The sequence below is a fragment of the Phascolarctos cinereus genome, unplaced genomic scaffold, assembly GCF_003287225.1.
Source record: "Phascolarctos cinereus isolate Bilbo 61053 unplaced genomic scaffold, phaCin_HiC Scaffold_726;HRSCAF=1367, whole genome shotgun sequence".
In the NCBI taxonomy this organism is placed as follows: Eukaryota; Metazoa; Chordata; class Mammalia; order Diprotodontia; family Phascolarctidae; genus Phascolarctos; species Phascolarctos cinereus.
The window spans coordinates 405577045-405593286 of NW_027556098.1; positions in this window are offsets into that span (position 1 = coordinate 405577045).

Consider the following 16242-nt stretch of genomic DNA (forward strand, 5'->3'; position numbering starts at 1 on the left):
CCTGAGGGAGCCCATAGACTTTCCATCCACTGGCCTAGCACCATCCTAATGTTAATTGTATTGAGCTAATCAGACCTTGATACCAGGCACTGCCATAATCCAGGAATACAGGGCAGAAGGATGCCAAGGGACTGATCTTCCTTTTCATCTTCATAGCAAATCAAAGCAGTTAGGTGAGATCGGGCTACATACCCCAAAAGGGCTGATTAGGGGAGGAAGGAGGCCCAGAAAGTTCAGGTAATCAAGCACAGTCCTCAAAATAAGGCTGATATGGGGTGGGTCTTTTGGGAGCCTAAGGGATGATGAGTCAAGAATAACCACCTCCTAAGGCAGGGAATGGACGCTCCTCCTGGATAGGCTGCTCTTTGGGCCTGCACCTTTTTTTTTTTTTAAATTAAAGCCTGTGATTTCATTGATATAAAGAGCTCCTGGTGAAGTAAGTCCCTCTAAGGCAGACCAGCACCTCCTCCAAAAACCTAAGGAATTTGCCTCTGAATACAAAACCAGCACGGGGCAGGGATGGGTGAGATGTCCAGCCTCAGAGGCCCGGCTCTCTCCATGAAACCCTGCTGCCTCTGTGTTGGGGGCTTGGGTTGGTTTGGATTGGACAGGGGCCAGGCTGGGAAAAGGAGAGGAAAGTCCAGGCACCTGCCCTTAGGGCTCTACCGGTTTCTGTGGCTGCCAACTCAATTACTGTCCTTTGTCTGAGACAAAGGGGCTCAGCCTTGACATTCAATCTCTTTGGAAAGGAAGGGCCCAAATTCGGGAATGGCCCCTGTTTGAAAGGCTCCAAGCACCTGGAGGGAAGGGGCTGTTTTCCATGCATTTCTGACAGACAACCCCAGACCCTGGAGGAGGTAGGCTGGTTTGGGGACTGCTCTCAGCAGTTTGGGAGACAAGGAAGGAGAGAGCAGGGGCAGAGGGTCTTGCCAAAGCCCCAGCCATTTTGATGTGTGACCCGTTTTGAAGGAGGAAAATGGCCTCCCCGGGCACGGAAAGGCAATTGTGCAGTAGTGAGGGACAGGCACCAGGCCAGGTGCTGGGCCACCCCATCCAGGGAGTGGTAGGGAGTGTCTGTATTTCCTGCTTCCGGGTGTGGGCCTCATGATAAGTGGGAACTGCCCCTCTGAAAGGCCTCCGTAGGCAACCAGGTCCAAAGGCTGATGATGGGGGAGAGGGGCCTCTACCACCACACCCAACCCAACTGGGCCTGTCCTTTTGAACCGGGAGAGATGAATTATAAATATGGATTAGGAAGCCATTGATGTAACCAGACAAGAGCATGAAAGGAAAAGCCAGGCTTAGATTAAAAGCTGCTTCTCAGGCTCCAGGGAACAGGAGAAGAATCTTAGAAAGGAGAGAGCCTCCTCTGAGGGTCTCTGCTCTGTGCCCAAGAGTGAGGGATTTCTCCCAAGGGGAGAGAAAACACATTGGCAGAAATAATCAGGGAGAGAGTTTGTGGAGAACAAAAGAAACTTGGATATTCCATCTATAAGTTATAGAATTAAGGAGCTTTTACAAATAAGGGGGGGAGAGTTGTTTGTTTTGTTTTTATGCAAAGGAAAAACCCTATTGGAGGCCCAGAAGGCCCAGAACAAATACAGGTAGAGGAAGGATGATATTTATGACACCCTGGTCTCCCCAGAACCAGGAAGTCAGTTTTGTTTGTTGGTTTGGTTTTTTAATGGCTGACTATTAGCCTTCTCCACCACTCTATGTGAAATAAGTGGATCGGACTAGATGACCACTAAGGTCCCTTCCACCTCTAAATCTATGATCCTATGACTAGATGCCTTTTAGAAATTCAAGTTTTACTCTTCTCAGTTTTTCCCCCCTAGCATGTTACATGGGGGCCCATGCAGGCATTGACTGAGACCTTTCCCCTCCAATATGTCATTAGAGGTAGACCAGCATTGCGGATTTGGAGGGAAGAAGACCTGAACCGGAATCCTACCTCTGACACTTTCTGGGGAAGTCATTGAATCTCCGTTCCCTTTTCCTCATCTGTGAAATAGGGAGATAATAAAAACCCTTACTAATAGCCACTTCTTGCCAGGGTTATAAGAAGAATCCAAATGAACTAATTTACCCACGTCATTTCACAAACCTTAAAGCAGTTGAGTGAGCTGTTATCAAAACAGAAATTTAATAATGCTGGTGGATAAATAGCCACTTCACAGAGGCCCAGATGAGAGAAAACCTCTGAAATGTTTCACAGGTTTTAAAGATTTTTAAATTGTCCATTTCTGGCCTCTGTGTGCTGAGTTGCTCCATCCTTTTACAACCAGGAGTAAGGAAGGTGCCAGGCAGCCTCAGCATCGCCAGGCCCCTCTAGTGGGATCTCGCTCTAATTTGGAAAAGGAAAAACCTCCTCATCCTTGTAGGTGGGGGCCCAGGCTACTTATGCTGAGCAATGCCTGCTTTCTTACCAGGCTACAGTTTTATGGTCAACAGCCCTGTCTAGCTGGGCAGGGGCCATCTCCAAGAAGCTGTATAACAGCCAACCCCCCAGAAATCAAAAGCACCTTCCCCGTTATGCCACCTTTGAGTTGGCAATTATATTAGGAAGGTCTGTCACCTTCGTGGCGGACCCCAACCTTCCATCACTTATTCATAGGGTAATGGGGTGATACTTTTAGAGCTGGAAGGGACCTCAGAGGCCATCCAGCACAAATCTCTCAGACTTGCCCAGGATGATACCAAAGTGGCAGAATCAGGATTCGAACACAGATCCTATGGCTCAAAAATCTCATTCTGCTTGTGGATTAGGTATCCTAGCATGGGCTTCCAAACTCTGCCCTCTCTTATTCTAGGTTGGTTCTGGTCATTTGGGGGAACACTCATAATAGATATTCATGACAGTTCCATAGCTTGCAAAGTGTCTTACAGACGTCTCGTGTGGGCCCAGTAAGAGTCCTGGGAGGTAGGAACTATAGGTTCAATCCTCATTTTACATATGGAGAAATGGAGTCTCAGAAGGGAATTGATTTGCCTGTATGACTTTGGACAAGTCACATTGCTTCAATGGGCCTCAGTTTTTCCATCTGTAAAATGAAAAGGTTGTACTTTTTTGGCCTCTGAAGTTGTTTCCAGCTCTGGATCTGGGATCCTGTGACCTCAGATTTTGTGCTCTTTCCCTTAGGCCTCCTGAAAGCAATTTCCTCATGGTTACCCTTTTGAGGAAATTAATGCCAGTTTGAATAGCCCCATTTTACAGATGAAGAAACCGAGGTGTGGATGATTAGAGGCAATGAGGTACAAGGAAAAGAGCGCTAGATCTGCAGCCCGATGACATGAGTTTGAATTCCGGATCTGCTATTTTACTGATGTGACTTTGGATGAGTCATTTTCTCTCTCTCTAAACCTCAGTTTCCTCCTTTGTAAGATGAAAGGGTTGGACTACATAGCTAACCTCTGAGGGTCCTTCCAGTTCTAGATCTAAAAGCAGATGAGACTTAGAAGGCAGGATTTGAACCCAGGTCTTAAGGTCTCCAAGCTTAGTGCTCAATCACCATGCTATGAGGCCTAACGCATAGGCTTGTAGGATTTAGAGATGAAGGAGCCTTTGGGATCATCACAGTGAGCCTCTTCACTTGACAGAAGAGCCCTGTGTAAGGTTATATCTTCAGTAAATCCCAGAAATACAGATCTAGCTCTGAAAGGGACCTTACCAGGACATCAAAGTCCAAACCTCTCATTTTACAGATGAGTCCTAGATAGATGAAGGGACTTGTCCAGGGTCACACTGCTATTAAGTGTGTGAGGTGGGATTCAAACCCCAATCTGCCACCTGACCTCTCTCAGAGACAAGGTTTGAGCTCCAGACTGCCAATCATTCACCCTTTCCGCTACAACCTAGGCATTTTGGGATCCACAAAGCCAATCACCTCTTGCCTACAAACCCTTGATCCAGAGCCTCCCACCCATACTCAAGCTCCCTCTGGAAGGGCCAGGCTTTGGCCCAGCTGCGGCTTCCGTGGCACATCCCAATGAGCCAAAAGCCTGAGGGTTGTTCCTTGTGGCTCTGAACTGGAGCCCCAGAAGCATTCCAGTGATCCAGCCAGAGTCTACTGTGCTGAGGGCCAGCAGCTCTGGCCCAGTTTTCCTCTTGAACGCATTCTGGGGGAGTAATTCTAGGAGTCATCTCCATGAAATATAAACTTGCTTGAATGGCGTCAACACCAGGGGACTTGGGAAACCGGTTTAAAAAAAAAAACCCAATCACATCTACATGTAAACGAAGATAACTCCTCCAACCTCATAAAGCTGCAATCTGAATTCTTTTAAGCAATGTCTGAATTGTCCCCACCATTCCACAGAGTCACAGGAACGTTGACCCAGAACTGGAAGGGACCCCAGAGGCTGTCTCATCTAATCTTATTCTAAAAATGAGGAAACAGAGGCACAGAAAGTGACCTGCCCACGGTCAAATGAACATAATGTCAAAGATTTAGGATTTGGAGGATTTCAAAGGCCATCTAAATTAACCCACTCATTTTACTACAGATGAGGAAACTGAGGCCCAGGAGAGGTGAAGCCACTTACTAAATGTCACATAGGCCATATAATCATAAAATCATAGATTTACGGCTGAAAGGGAGCCTACAGCCCACCTAAGCCAATCTTCTAATTTTAAAAATCAGGAAATAGGTCTAGAAAAGTAATCTGTCCAAGGTCACACAGTAAATAATAGAGCTAGAATTCAAACCAAATCGCTGTAGTATGTTTTCTAATTTCCACCACCAAATATAATGCCAAAAAGGCTTTTAGGATTCATCTAGTGCCCTCCTCTCCATTGTAAAAGTGAGGAAACTGAGGCCTAGCACCCAGGTCAGGGAAGATGATACGAAAGTGGCCACAGTATCATTTGAACACAAATCCTCTCTTTCTACATACAGGGTTCTTTTCATACCTGCCTCCTGCTGCCCCATCCACAACAGGCTAGAAAGCCAGCTGCCCATTCTCTGCTGAGATCTGGGGGCCTTGACTGAGCTCAGAGGAAGCAGCACCCTTCCTGAGGGTCCCACAGGAATCCCAACCTGCACTCGGCATGAGCTCAGCTGGGGTGAGCAGTTCCCACCCTCCTAGGCAGGCCACAAGTGAGGCTGCCTTCCCTGACTGGAAGAAAGTTCTCAGGGTTGTAGGACCAGAGTCCCAGCTCTGGAGGAGGGAAAACATGGAGGGACTGGTAAGCAGAAAAGAATAGTCGCTTCCATGTGTGAGAGTCGCCAAACTGGTTGGAATTGCTCTCTCTCCTCCCCCTTTCCCTCCCTCTCTTTCTGTCATTCTCTCTCTCTCCCTCCTCCTTTCCTCTCTCTCTCTCTTTTTCTCCCCTATCCCTCCTTTCCTACTTCATTTTCTCTCTGTCTCTGTCTCTGTGTGTCTCTCCCTCCATCCCTCCTTCTCTCTCTCTCTCTTTCTCTCTCTCTCTCTCTCTCTCTCTCTCTCTCTCTCTCTCTCTCACATACACAGACACATGTGCGTGCCCACGTTAACCCATTTCCCTTCCCCTGGCTACCCTGGACAAATATAACACAGGATCATTTCTTACGTCAATTACTTTGGTAAATTACCCAGGGATAACGTGGCTGCAATGGCTGGGGTGATATTGGTATAAGCCCCCACCGGGGGGTTTTGAGAGTAGAAGCAGCAAAACCTCAGTCCACAACAGCCTGCCAAGTAGATTTCTTTAGGAAGACACATTTTAATGCATTTTCTCATCCTGCTTTTTCAATAGTCCCTCATCTGAGGGTGTACCAGAATTTAAGGAAGCTTCCCTTACCCTTAGCACCCACCTTTATTTTCCAGAATCAATGACCTTGACTCTACATTCATAAACTAGCAAATTTGTTTTCCTTCTTGTTTGGCTCAAGCCCCCAAGTCCCCCTGGATGGTTTGGCATTACCTCTCAACCTTCCTTAGCTGCTGATCAGTGTTCAGGAGGCCCAAGGGTATGCCTAGTATTAGTGATCCCTCCAGACTATAACCCTTCTCTTATGACCCAGTGAAGGAGTAGGATCTAAGCCCTGCATGGCTGATGAAGCAGTGATGGTGTCAACAATGACTCAGAGGCAGGAAGCTTAAATCTCACCCTCAAAGAGTCACCAGCTCTGGGCAAGGCACAAAACCTTGCTTTTCCTCATCCTATTGGGTTTCTTTTCCTATTTGCCTTTGCTTCCTCAGCTAGGTTTTGGAAGGCTGCCCAGGACCTTCTGGGTGACTAGGATAGGCATCAGAGAGAGTGGGACAAGAGCAGGGAGATGCCCCAAGACACTCTGGAGTTACAGGGGACTCTGGAGAAGTCCAAGGGCCATAATATTTGGGAGTGACATTACCCTAGCCCTAACCCTAACCCTAATTGTGCTCCAATGAGAACATGAACGCACATTTTTGTGAGACCCTGAAGCTCCTAGGAGCATGGAATGAGGGTTAAGGGGACCAGAGAGAGGATCTAGTACAACTCCTTCATTTTACATATGAAGAAACTGAGGCCCAGAGAGAAATGACTTGCCTAAGGCCACCTAGGTGGTAAGTGGCAGAGTCGGCATTTGAACCCAGGTTCTTTGATTCTAAGTCCAATGCATGGGGTTAGCTCTTATTCTCACAGCTGAGAAAAGGATAGCTTCTTGAAATTGTTTTCTTGAAAATTTATACTTAGAACCCTAAGGAGCGAGACTTTTAAACCTTGCTATGCAAGGAGATTAGAATGAACCTCCTGCCTCCACTTTGCCAGAGTTCAGTGACCCAGTGGAAAGACCATAGGGTTTGAAGTCAAAGTACCTCGGCTCCAATTCTGGCTCCTGACTTGGGGCAAATTTCCTTTAACCTCTCTGGGCCTCGGTTTCCTTATCTGTAAAATTAGAGGATTGAACTCGATGACCTTTAAGGGTCCTTCAAGCTTTAAATGTACACCCCTACAAAGCGACTCTGAAACTGAAAGCAAACACCAAAGCTGCCCTCGTACTGCTCAGCCACTGCCCTCTCCCCACCCCCACCTCCCTTCCAGTTTCCATTCTCTGGCTCTTCAAACAGAAGAAACAATGCCTCATATGCTTCTTCAACTCCTACCAAAATAGAGACCCACTAAAAAAGAACAACATACGTCATGTGTTTGGGAGGTAAATAGAAATCACTAGCGGACATCCTTCTTAGAGGGTCAAGCCAGTTTTTACAACTCTTTCTCTAGAAATGAAACGCCAAGATGGAAAATGCCAACGTTGCTAAACAATCATGAGTTGGCACAGTCTGGACTCCCTGTGAGCAATTCCAAACAGGTAAAACCTGGTTTCATTGAGACTCTCCAATTCATGTTTGTGGGGGGCCATAGACCTAGGAAAATCCTTCTTTAGGGCTAGTAACAATGAATTTTCTGACCATTAGATTATCTCTGACCCTGACGCAAACTGATTTCTGTCTAAGCAGATTGGTCAGCATGGGCAGCTACAGGAACCCGAAAGAGTTTCAGAGGAAACCAAACCTAGATTGTCCTAAGGCTCTCCTGGGTCACCTTTTCAGCTAGTCTTCTTGGCGGGCAGGTACCTCCCTCCTCTGCCTCCTACACATCTAGACAATGGCCTTTCCAGCTCCCACAGAAGGACAACATAGCCCTTCTGGAAGCCAAGGACTTTTTCATTTTTGTCCTTGCGTTTTGTGCCTGGCATCCAGTAGGTACTTTGTAAATGCTTCTTGAATTCGATTGAATTGAATGAAATTTCTCTGCTCCATCCACTCTGTCCATTTCCTCCAACCCAACCAGGTACTACTAGGCGTTAGGTATTCCTCCAAGAACAATGCAAATAAAAACTATGAATTTTACTCTAAGGGGAATATTCCTGTAGTCACTGTCCCTTTTAGAGGAAAAGTCATTTCTCAGACAACCTGGCAACTTTGGAATTTCTAACGCTGACTCTAAAAGGAATGTGTCTTTCCCTTCCATTGGCTTTGTCCTAAAGGTGGACAAGTTCTGGTATCCCTAATTCCTCTAGGAAAAAAACAAGTGACTTGGGAAGAGAATGGGGGAGAATGGTAACTTTTCTTGGTGTATATTTATTTGCTTAAAATTTCTATTTCAATGCCTCACTCCTTGTTCTCTTACTTTCTCAACAATACAACCCATTAGAATCACACGAACATATATTTAAAGATCATTAACTCCGGCCCTTTCATTTTACGCCTGAGGGGACTGAGGCCCCTAAAGGGAGTGACGTGGCCAAAGTCACACAGGTAGGAAATGGCAATCTTCCAGAGAAGTCATTTCATCTCCTTTTCACATAGTAAAACCTCCTTAAAACAAAAAACAAAACCCAAAACACTATTTTTCAAAGCGCCAGCTTCCAGAGTTTCAGGAAATACTGTTTAGCTGAGCATATCTTAGGAAGGTCGGTCCGGTCAGTGACATGGGATTCTTTTCCAGCACAGCCCTGCCTGTCCCTACTGCCCAGCTTCCCCGAACTCTAACTAGAGAGAGAAATAGGGATGAGGGTCCCATGAGTTCCCGACGACACTTTCTGGCCCACCCCTAATCGTTAACTGCTTACAGAGTAAAAAAAAAAAATCACCAACAAAAGAATCTAAATCCAGTAACTGCCACCACTTCAAATGCTCATTGTTCCTCTGCTAACCTCTGCAGTTTTACTAGATTATAAATTCACTCTTGAAAGCAACCGAAAGCCCAGATCTGTTGATTCAGAAGCGGCTAAGACTCTGGTTTCCTCCTCCTTTGTGGCTTTCCCCTTCTCCATGCGGGCATTCTGAGAGTGCCTTCACCAGCCAGAGGTCATAGGATCTCTGACACTGAGCTAGAAGGGACGCTGGAGGCCATTTAGTCACAGAACCATAGATCAAAAAAACCCTGTGATTCTAGATTACCAACTTGTCCTTAAACTATAATCCCCTCTCCACGATTTCCAATGACTCTTCCCCTTCTCATCATTTCCAAGAATACATGTGGGATTAGGAGAGACCAACAGGTTGAAAATTTTCACACAAAAGACCAAAAAAAACCCCCAAATCAATTCTGTTTCTCAACACATTACCCACTCCCTGACTGCCTCCCAGAGAGACAAACTACTCTGGATTTGAAGTATACCTTTCCGATCTGACCTTCACACTCCAAATTAAGCAGTTATAGCCAACAAACAGAACAAGAGGAAAAATATTCTTTTGCCATCCGGCCTCAACCCAGCAAAGTCTTTCCTAAATTCCCAAGTCTACCCAAGAAGCAGGAGAGTCCCAAGGGAAAATGGCACCGATTTCCATTTCTAGCTGTCTGATTTCTACTTGGTGGTCTCTGCTAACACCCCAGTTGTAATACACACAGAGAAAGAAAAGGTCTTCCTTCTCAGACTGGAGGAATTGGGGAGGTGGGGGGTGGGGAGCAGACACAGACACACATACAGAAACTCCAGTAAGGGTAAGAAAATAAAAAGAATCTTACCTTGGCAAAAAAAAAATCGAGTGGACAAAAATGTCAATAAAAAAATCTTCCCTTTTATTATTATTATTTTAGCCCATTTTTCAGAGTCCTTAATCTGGTGCTTTCTCTTGGACATTCAGTCCCTATGAAATATAAAACCAACCCTAATGGTCGCCCAGGTTACAGACCTCATTTAGTTAATCATCACCATTTTTTCCTATGCCTAGGCCTTGAGAAAAAAGTCAAGAGTGAAGAAGGAAAGGCTGAGAAACTGGAACTTTTAACTGGACCACTCCTCTTAAAATACACCCAGCCCCCATAATTAGCTCGGTACCTGGATTACCTGTCCTCCTCCCCTGTCTCTCCGTGATCAGAGTCCTGCCTGCCACTGAAGCATCCATCATGGCCTTCCCAGCGAGAATGTGCCTGCCCAGGTTTGGCCCACAAAAGCCCTGGCGGCTCTTGAGGAAGGAATGTGAGTTCCAGTGTGGGGAAAACTAACTCGTGAGTTAACCTGCCTGGCTCTACCTTAATCAATAACTAGGGCCCGTGAAAGAGCAAACCCTGTGAAACCAGATTCCTTATCACTGAGCTCTATCTGATGTACCATCCTTGAGCCTGAGGGGCTGGCTCAGAGGCTTAAAAGCTGGGTTACACAGAAGGTCCTTCCATCACCCCATTCATATTGGGAATGCATCATTTATTAAAGATATTTATCTGGGTATACTGCGAGGCCTTTTCTGTGTCTTGTGAGGGTACCTCTAAAGCCATGGCAAACTCAGTCCCTTTCCTTCATTCTGCCCCCCATTGTCTATTACCCTTACCCCAAAAATTAAATTAAAAAAAAATTTGTTTCCTGATCGTGATAAATAATTCCCGTAAGCCTTTTCTACCTTCCCCAGAATAGGCCAATGACACTCTGACAAGGGGCTTTGGCAAACAAAATGTTTGCAAATTAACGAAAATATCAGGTGAATTAGTAGCTGATTGCATCCATATTCTGGGTTCAATTTGCATTTTAAAATATCTCACCACTGACTACATCTCATTTAGCCTGGCAATCATGCTAACCTTTTCAGATTTCATAGAGATTATTGTCATTGACAAAAAAAAAAATTAATGTCATCATTTTCCAAAGTTCTCCCATCCTCCAGACAAAAGGAGGGTAGGGATGGGGGGGATTAAAATGAAACTAAAAGAGTTAAGGCTGAATTACTTAAGAGGGAACAGGAACATTCTAATAGGTCCAGAAATATTTGCCTTCGTGGAATAGACATATTAACTATTTCCAACTAAGCTAGCATTACATAAAGCCATCCTATTTCTTTTGCCTGCCAGACTCCTAACCCATTTGCGCACTCCCTAGTACAAAGAGACTTGGAAAATGTCGGTCTACCCCAAATCAATGTCCATGTGGTTCTAATACACCCAGGATAGCATATTTGCCGTCATCTTTTGCATTTACTAGTGGAAGAAGCTTTTTGAGTAGACTTTTCCCAATAGATGTAGGCTAAGTAGAACGCCATCATTTCCCGTTTTCTTTTCATTTCCATTTGGCCAATTCCCCCATTTTCAAGTAAGGGAAATGTACAGGTGAGAGAGAATGACCTTTTTCCTTCGGTTACTTCCACTGCAGCCCCCCACTCCCCCACTTCCTACTGAAGCTTTCTTTGGCTCTGTGGTCATTTAGACCAAGCTGGTGCTAAACAGTACACAAATAAGGCTTTGTTATTTATTACCCATGGAAAATATCCAGACATTCCCATGATCAAGGGGGGAAAGCTTACCTCGCTCACAACTACGAAAATTTTTACGGATTATTTCATCGATTTCTTTCTTAACATGAAAATAACTTAATTGAACTCAGGCTTGCCTTTGGAACCAAGTCTTTTGGAAGTGCTGAGGAACAGAATAGTCTCTAGGCCCCTTCCAGAAGGAACTTTCCAGAAGGTTGCCTCCCCAAGAGCGGCTAGAGAAGAAGCTAATATTTTTGGTTTGTATTTTGGGAGCCTGCCCATTCCTCTCCCTGCTGTTAGACAAACAGCTTGGCTTGGAGGGGGGGCGTCCCCAGATACCATCACATTCCGAGAAGGGACCCAAGCTAACCACACCAACATCAGCCAATGGGGCAGTGGTCAGGGTGATCACCACTTAGCCACCTGAGGGGTGGAGAGCAGCTATGCATCTCGGAGGCCATGCTCAAGAAGACGGCACCTGGTAACAGCCTCCCCTCATTCCCTGCTCCAGGGCCTTTCACCTAGAGTGGGTTATGGCTGCAGGAGCATTAGAAAAGGCTTTTAGTTACTAAAATCATCTCCAGAGGAGACAAGAGCAGCCACGCATTTCTTAGGCAACTGACTGGGCTGAGGGAGACCTGGTACCCCCAAAATGGCTCCTGAATCCTAGAATTTGGAACTTGGCACTGATTTAGGGAGTCAGAGGGAGGAAAAAGTCCGGCCGCAAGGCTCTTTGGTTCTCCCCAATCAAGCTGCCTAGAAAAGAGATATCACAGAGATTTCTGCCTATGCTAGTAGCCATTTTTTATCCCTGCTCACTTGTTAGATTGGAGACCCAGCTCATTAATGTTGCTAGAAAGATTCCGTAAAAGCCACTGGACCATGGCTGCTCTCACCTGCTGTCCTTCCAACGGCTGAACAAATCTTTGGAGTTCCCATGGAAGATTCTTTTTTTGGTTTCTTGCATATTCTTTTTTTTCCCCCTCTACCTTCTTTTCTTTCCTTCTTTTTGCTTTTCTCTCTTCTCTTTCTCTTTTTACTAGTTTCTTTTTTTGTTTTTAATTTCTCTCTTTCTCTACCTCTCTTCCATCCTTTCCCTTCCTTCTTTCTATCTTTCTTGCTTTCTTCCTCCCTCCCTTTTCCTTTCCTTTCTCCTTACCCTCTCCTTTTTTCTTTCATTCTTTCTCCCTCTCTCCTTTTTCCTTTCTTCTTCTTTCTTTTCTTCCTTCTTTCCTTCCTCTCTTTCTTTTCTTCTCTTTCTCATCTTTCTTTCTTTCTTTTCCCTTCCCTTTCCTTCCTTCCCTTCTTTCCTCCCATCTTTCCTTTTTTCTTTCTTTCATTCTTTCTTTTCTTCTTTCTTTTGTCCCCTTCCTTTTCTTTCCTTCCTCTTTCTTTCTTTTCTTTTCTCCCTCTCTCCTTCTCTTCCTTTCTCTCTCACTCTCTCTTCCTTTCTCTCTCACTCTCTCTTCCTTTCTTCCCAATGGAGGTTATTTCAGTAACTAAAAGGAGTCTTTCCAAGTCTTCCCCAACACTCCTACCTTAATTTTTTTTTTTACCTTCCTCCTCACTGGTTCTCTCCTCTGGCATTCCCCCCCCCCACCCCTCCTTGCTGTCTGCCTTGACCTGCCCTAACTGGTTTGTCTGGCTAGTGAATGAACGTTAGGATTCATGTCTCTATACCCCTCCCCCCGAACTCAAAACAGACAAAACCTGAACCAAACACAAGGTCCTCTAAAACCAGCCAGCGACCGTGTGCAAAGGAGAGCACTGAATCTATGAATTATTCTCTTAAACATAGACACCTGAATTCACTTCTGCCCTAACTTGACTGTTGCACCCCCCAAATACCTGGAATACCATGGCCTTCAGGACCAAGCAAATACACTTCTATGACTTCGGGCTAAAAGGACTGGAATCTTTTCCCAAACCAAGATCATCAACCTTCAAAAGAGGAGTAAGAAAAATGTTGCGACTGATGGGCAGGCAAGTATGCTAATCTTCAGATCTTCCCCGGTCTTCGCAAAGGTGATTCTCTCTAGCCCACTGCTTCTTCGAGGTGATATTCAGGAAACAAATAAAAATAAAAACAAAAAACCTGAGAGTACAATAGGTAACAACGGGCTTCACTTTAACTCTGGAGGAGAGACTACCGAAGGCCAAAGGCAAAGGAATTCAAAAGAAAACCAGTGGGCTGGAAGGGAGACAGCTCAGAGTGATGTTGCCTGTTTAAGCTGGAAAAGAGAAGAGACGGAGGGTGTCTCAAGGCTCCGCTTACATGTAGCCCTGCACCCCTCCCCGCGCAGGTGCACTTTCCACACCAGACCAATCTCCGCGCCTCCAGCCATGAACAGGTGTGTCCTCCCCAGCTGCGATAGGCCAGAAGTGAGACAGACTTACGTGATGTGGGGAGGTTCTGCGTGAGAATGGGCCTTGTTCGGCCTCCCAGCTCTCCACCTCTGCTAATGGTTAAGTTTAATTGGAAAAAAAAAAAAACCAAACCCCAGTGGGCGGAAAAGGGAGGGATCCATGTTCAGCTCACGATACTGGGTGATTTTAAAAATATACATGGCCTTCGGTTGAGTGTTTGGTCTTGGAAATAAATGGAGACCAGAATGCAGGCCAAAGGGTCACTGGGGCTTTAAAATTGGGGCAGTAAGGCAGGGGAGATGTGCAAGGGGTCCACAGAGATTAGACCCAATTTCATTGTGTCAGTGTTGCCCTTGAGGATGGTGTGGAAGAGCTGGGGGATATTCGGACTCTGGGGGTGGTGAGGGCACTGGCCCATTTAGAACACACTTTCAGGAGCTAGAAGGAAGCCATGGTGGCAGTATTCTGGTTGGATGGCTGGAAAAGCCTGAATCTTAGTGGATCTGAAGGTTTTCTGGGACTATGGGCCACCAGGCCAGGCTAAGTAGCAGGAGGTTTGGTATCAGAGCAAGACTAGGCTTCTCCTTCTATAGAGGAGAGACAAATGAATCTTATTCAAGGAGAAAACACTCCTTCCCTCCCAGGAAGCAGCAAATGATTCAGCTCTGCTGAGGGTTATTTATTTATTAATTCAGCCATTCCTTCCTTCCTTCCTTCCTTCCTTCCTTCCTTCCTTCCTTCCTTCCTTCCTTCCTTCCTTCCTTCCCTTCCTTCCTCCCTCCCTCCCTCCCTTCCTTCCTTCCTTCTTTCATTTGTTTTAGTTTCTTCTTCCAGGCCTGAACATTGGATCATGAATATCAGTGTATCTGTTGACCCCATTGCGGCCCCCCCTCAGACAGAAAGAACAAAAGAGGGAAAATCAAAGATCATAGCATCTCTTTCTTCCCTGGAGGAAGTCTGGAAAGGATTAGATGTTTCCCTAATATCATCTGATGGGTTTCTGCTCCTGGTCCTGGAATCATCCCACTCCCTAGACTCTGCTGGCTTTTGACCCATCCTGTTAGTCCTTCTGACCCTCTCAAAGGGTCACTGTTTACAAAGTGCCACATGTCCTGAGTCACAGAAAAAGCAGCACACACAAACACACTCACACATGAGAAACAAAGGAGTGTATGGAAGGGTGGCCGCTAGCTGCGGTAAAGTCTTCCAAGGGCTGTCTCGTGGAAGTTCTTTTGGCCCTGGTGGGCAGAACCAGGAGCCCTTGCAGGAATTGGTGGAAAGGAAGATACATGGTTGGCATCAGGAAAATATTTCCTACCAATCAGAGTTGCCCCTAAGTGGAATGGACTCCCCTGAAGGTTAGTAAGGCTGGGTGACCTCCTGTCTGAGATGTTGTCAAGAGAGATCCCCGTTCAGGCAGAACTCAGGTTCAACAAGATGGTCACAGGGATGCCTTCCAATCCACCAATGCCATGACTCAAAAAAGCTTGAAATCAAAACAAAAATGTTCAGGGCACAATAGGGGGCAAGAGGGTAGGAGGAAGGAGGACAGCTAAAGGATGGGGAGGAGATTTCTATTTATGTTGGGGAGAGTCACTGAGCCTTTCTGCCCTAACAACAAGTTTGCTGAGCCTTCTCTCCTCCTGATCACTGAGAGTTTCTCCATACTTGGCATTCCATCAGCCGTCCCTCATATCAGGAATTCTCTCCCATCGTCCCTGTGCCTCAGATGACCCCTACTTCCTCTTAAAGCATGGGATCAGGTGCCAGCCCCTATACCAGACCTTTCCTGACCCCCCAGGGGGTCTCCACTTTGAACTTTCTCTGGGTAGACTTTGTATTTCTTTATGTATATTATATTATAGAATAGAAGCTCCCTGAGGGCAGGAATTGTTTCACTTTTGTTTTTGTACTTCTGGTACCTAGTACAGTGACTTGTACGTGTGTGTGTTCTAGACCTGTAATTTTCTGAGTGTGGGAAACTCGCAGGGAGGACTCTCCCCCCAGCAGTTCAAATTAGCACCTACCCTGCACCATATAGTGTTAGGGAGCTGCTGGGGCCACTGTGAGGTGAGCTAAGTGCTCAGGCACCCACGCTAGTAGAGGTCAGACCTTTCCTCTGAGATTAGCTCCAGTTTACCTCCTCTATAGCAGGTTTGTATCTAGCTGTCTGATAGCCATCAGACTATGAACTCCTTGAGAACAGCGAGTGGGACTTTTTTTTTCCTTTTCTTTGCCTTTCTCTGTATCACCAGCCCTTAGCATAATGCCTGGTGCTTAATGAATGCTTTTTGATTTGACTTCTGTCTCTGAGGCCAGTTATCCAAGAATGAATGAAGAGTTTAAGTGCTTATTAGGCACAAACACTGTGCTAAGCTCTGAGGGTAAAGCTCTCTAACCACTGTCCCTTGCCGCCTGGACCTTGCATATAGCAGGCACTTAATAGATGCTTGTTGGATTGCATTAGGAGAAGCTTCCTGGGACACTGAGGCAGTGCTGGGCAAGGATGGCAGTTGCCACAGCAGAACCCAGGTGTTCATCTGCTCAAATCTACCCTTTGTGGCTTCAGCCCAGCTATGCAAAACTTTTCCAGATTCAAATGTGCTTGGTTTGGAAATCACTGGAGTGGGGAAGGAAAGCACGGTCTTTCTCTTCATTTGGAAGGAAGGCCGATCATGTAAACAGAGGCAGGGCACAAAGACAGTGCCCTTACAGAGCACTGAC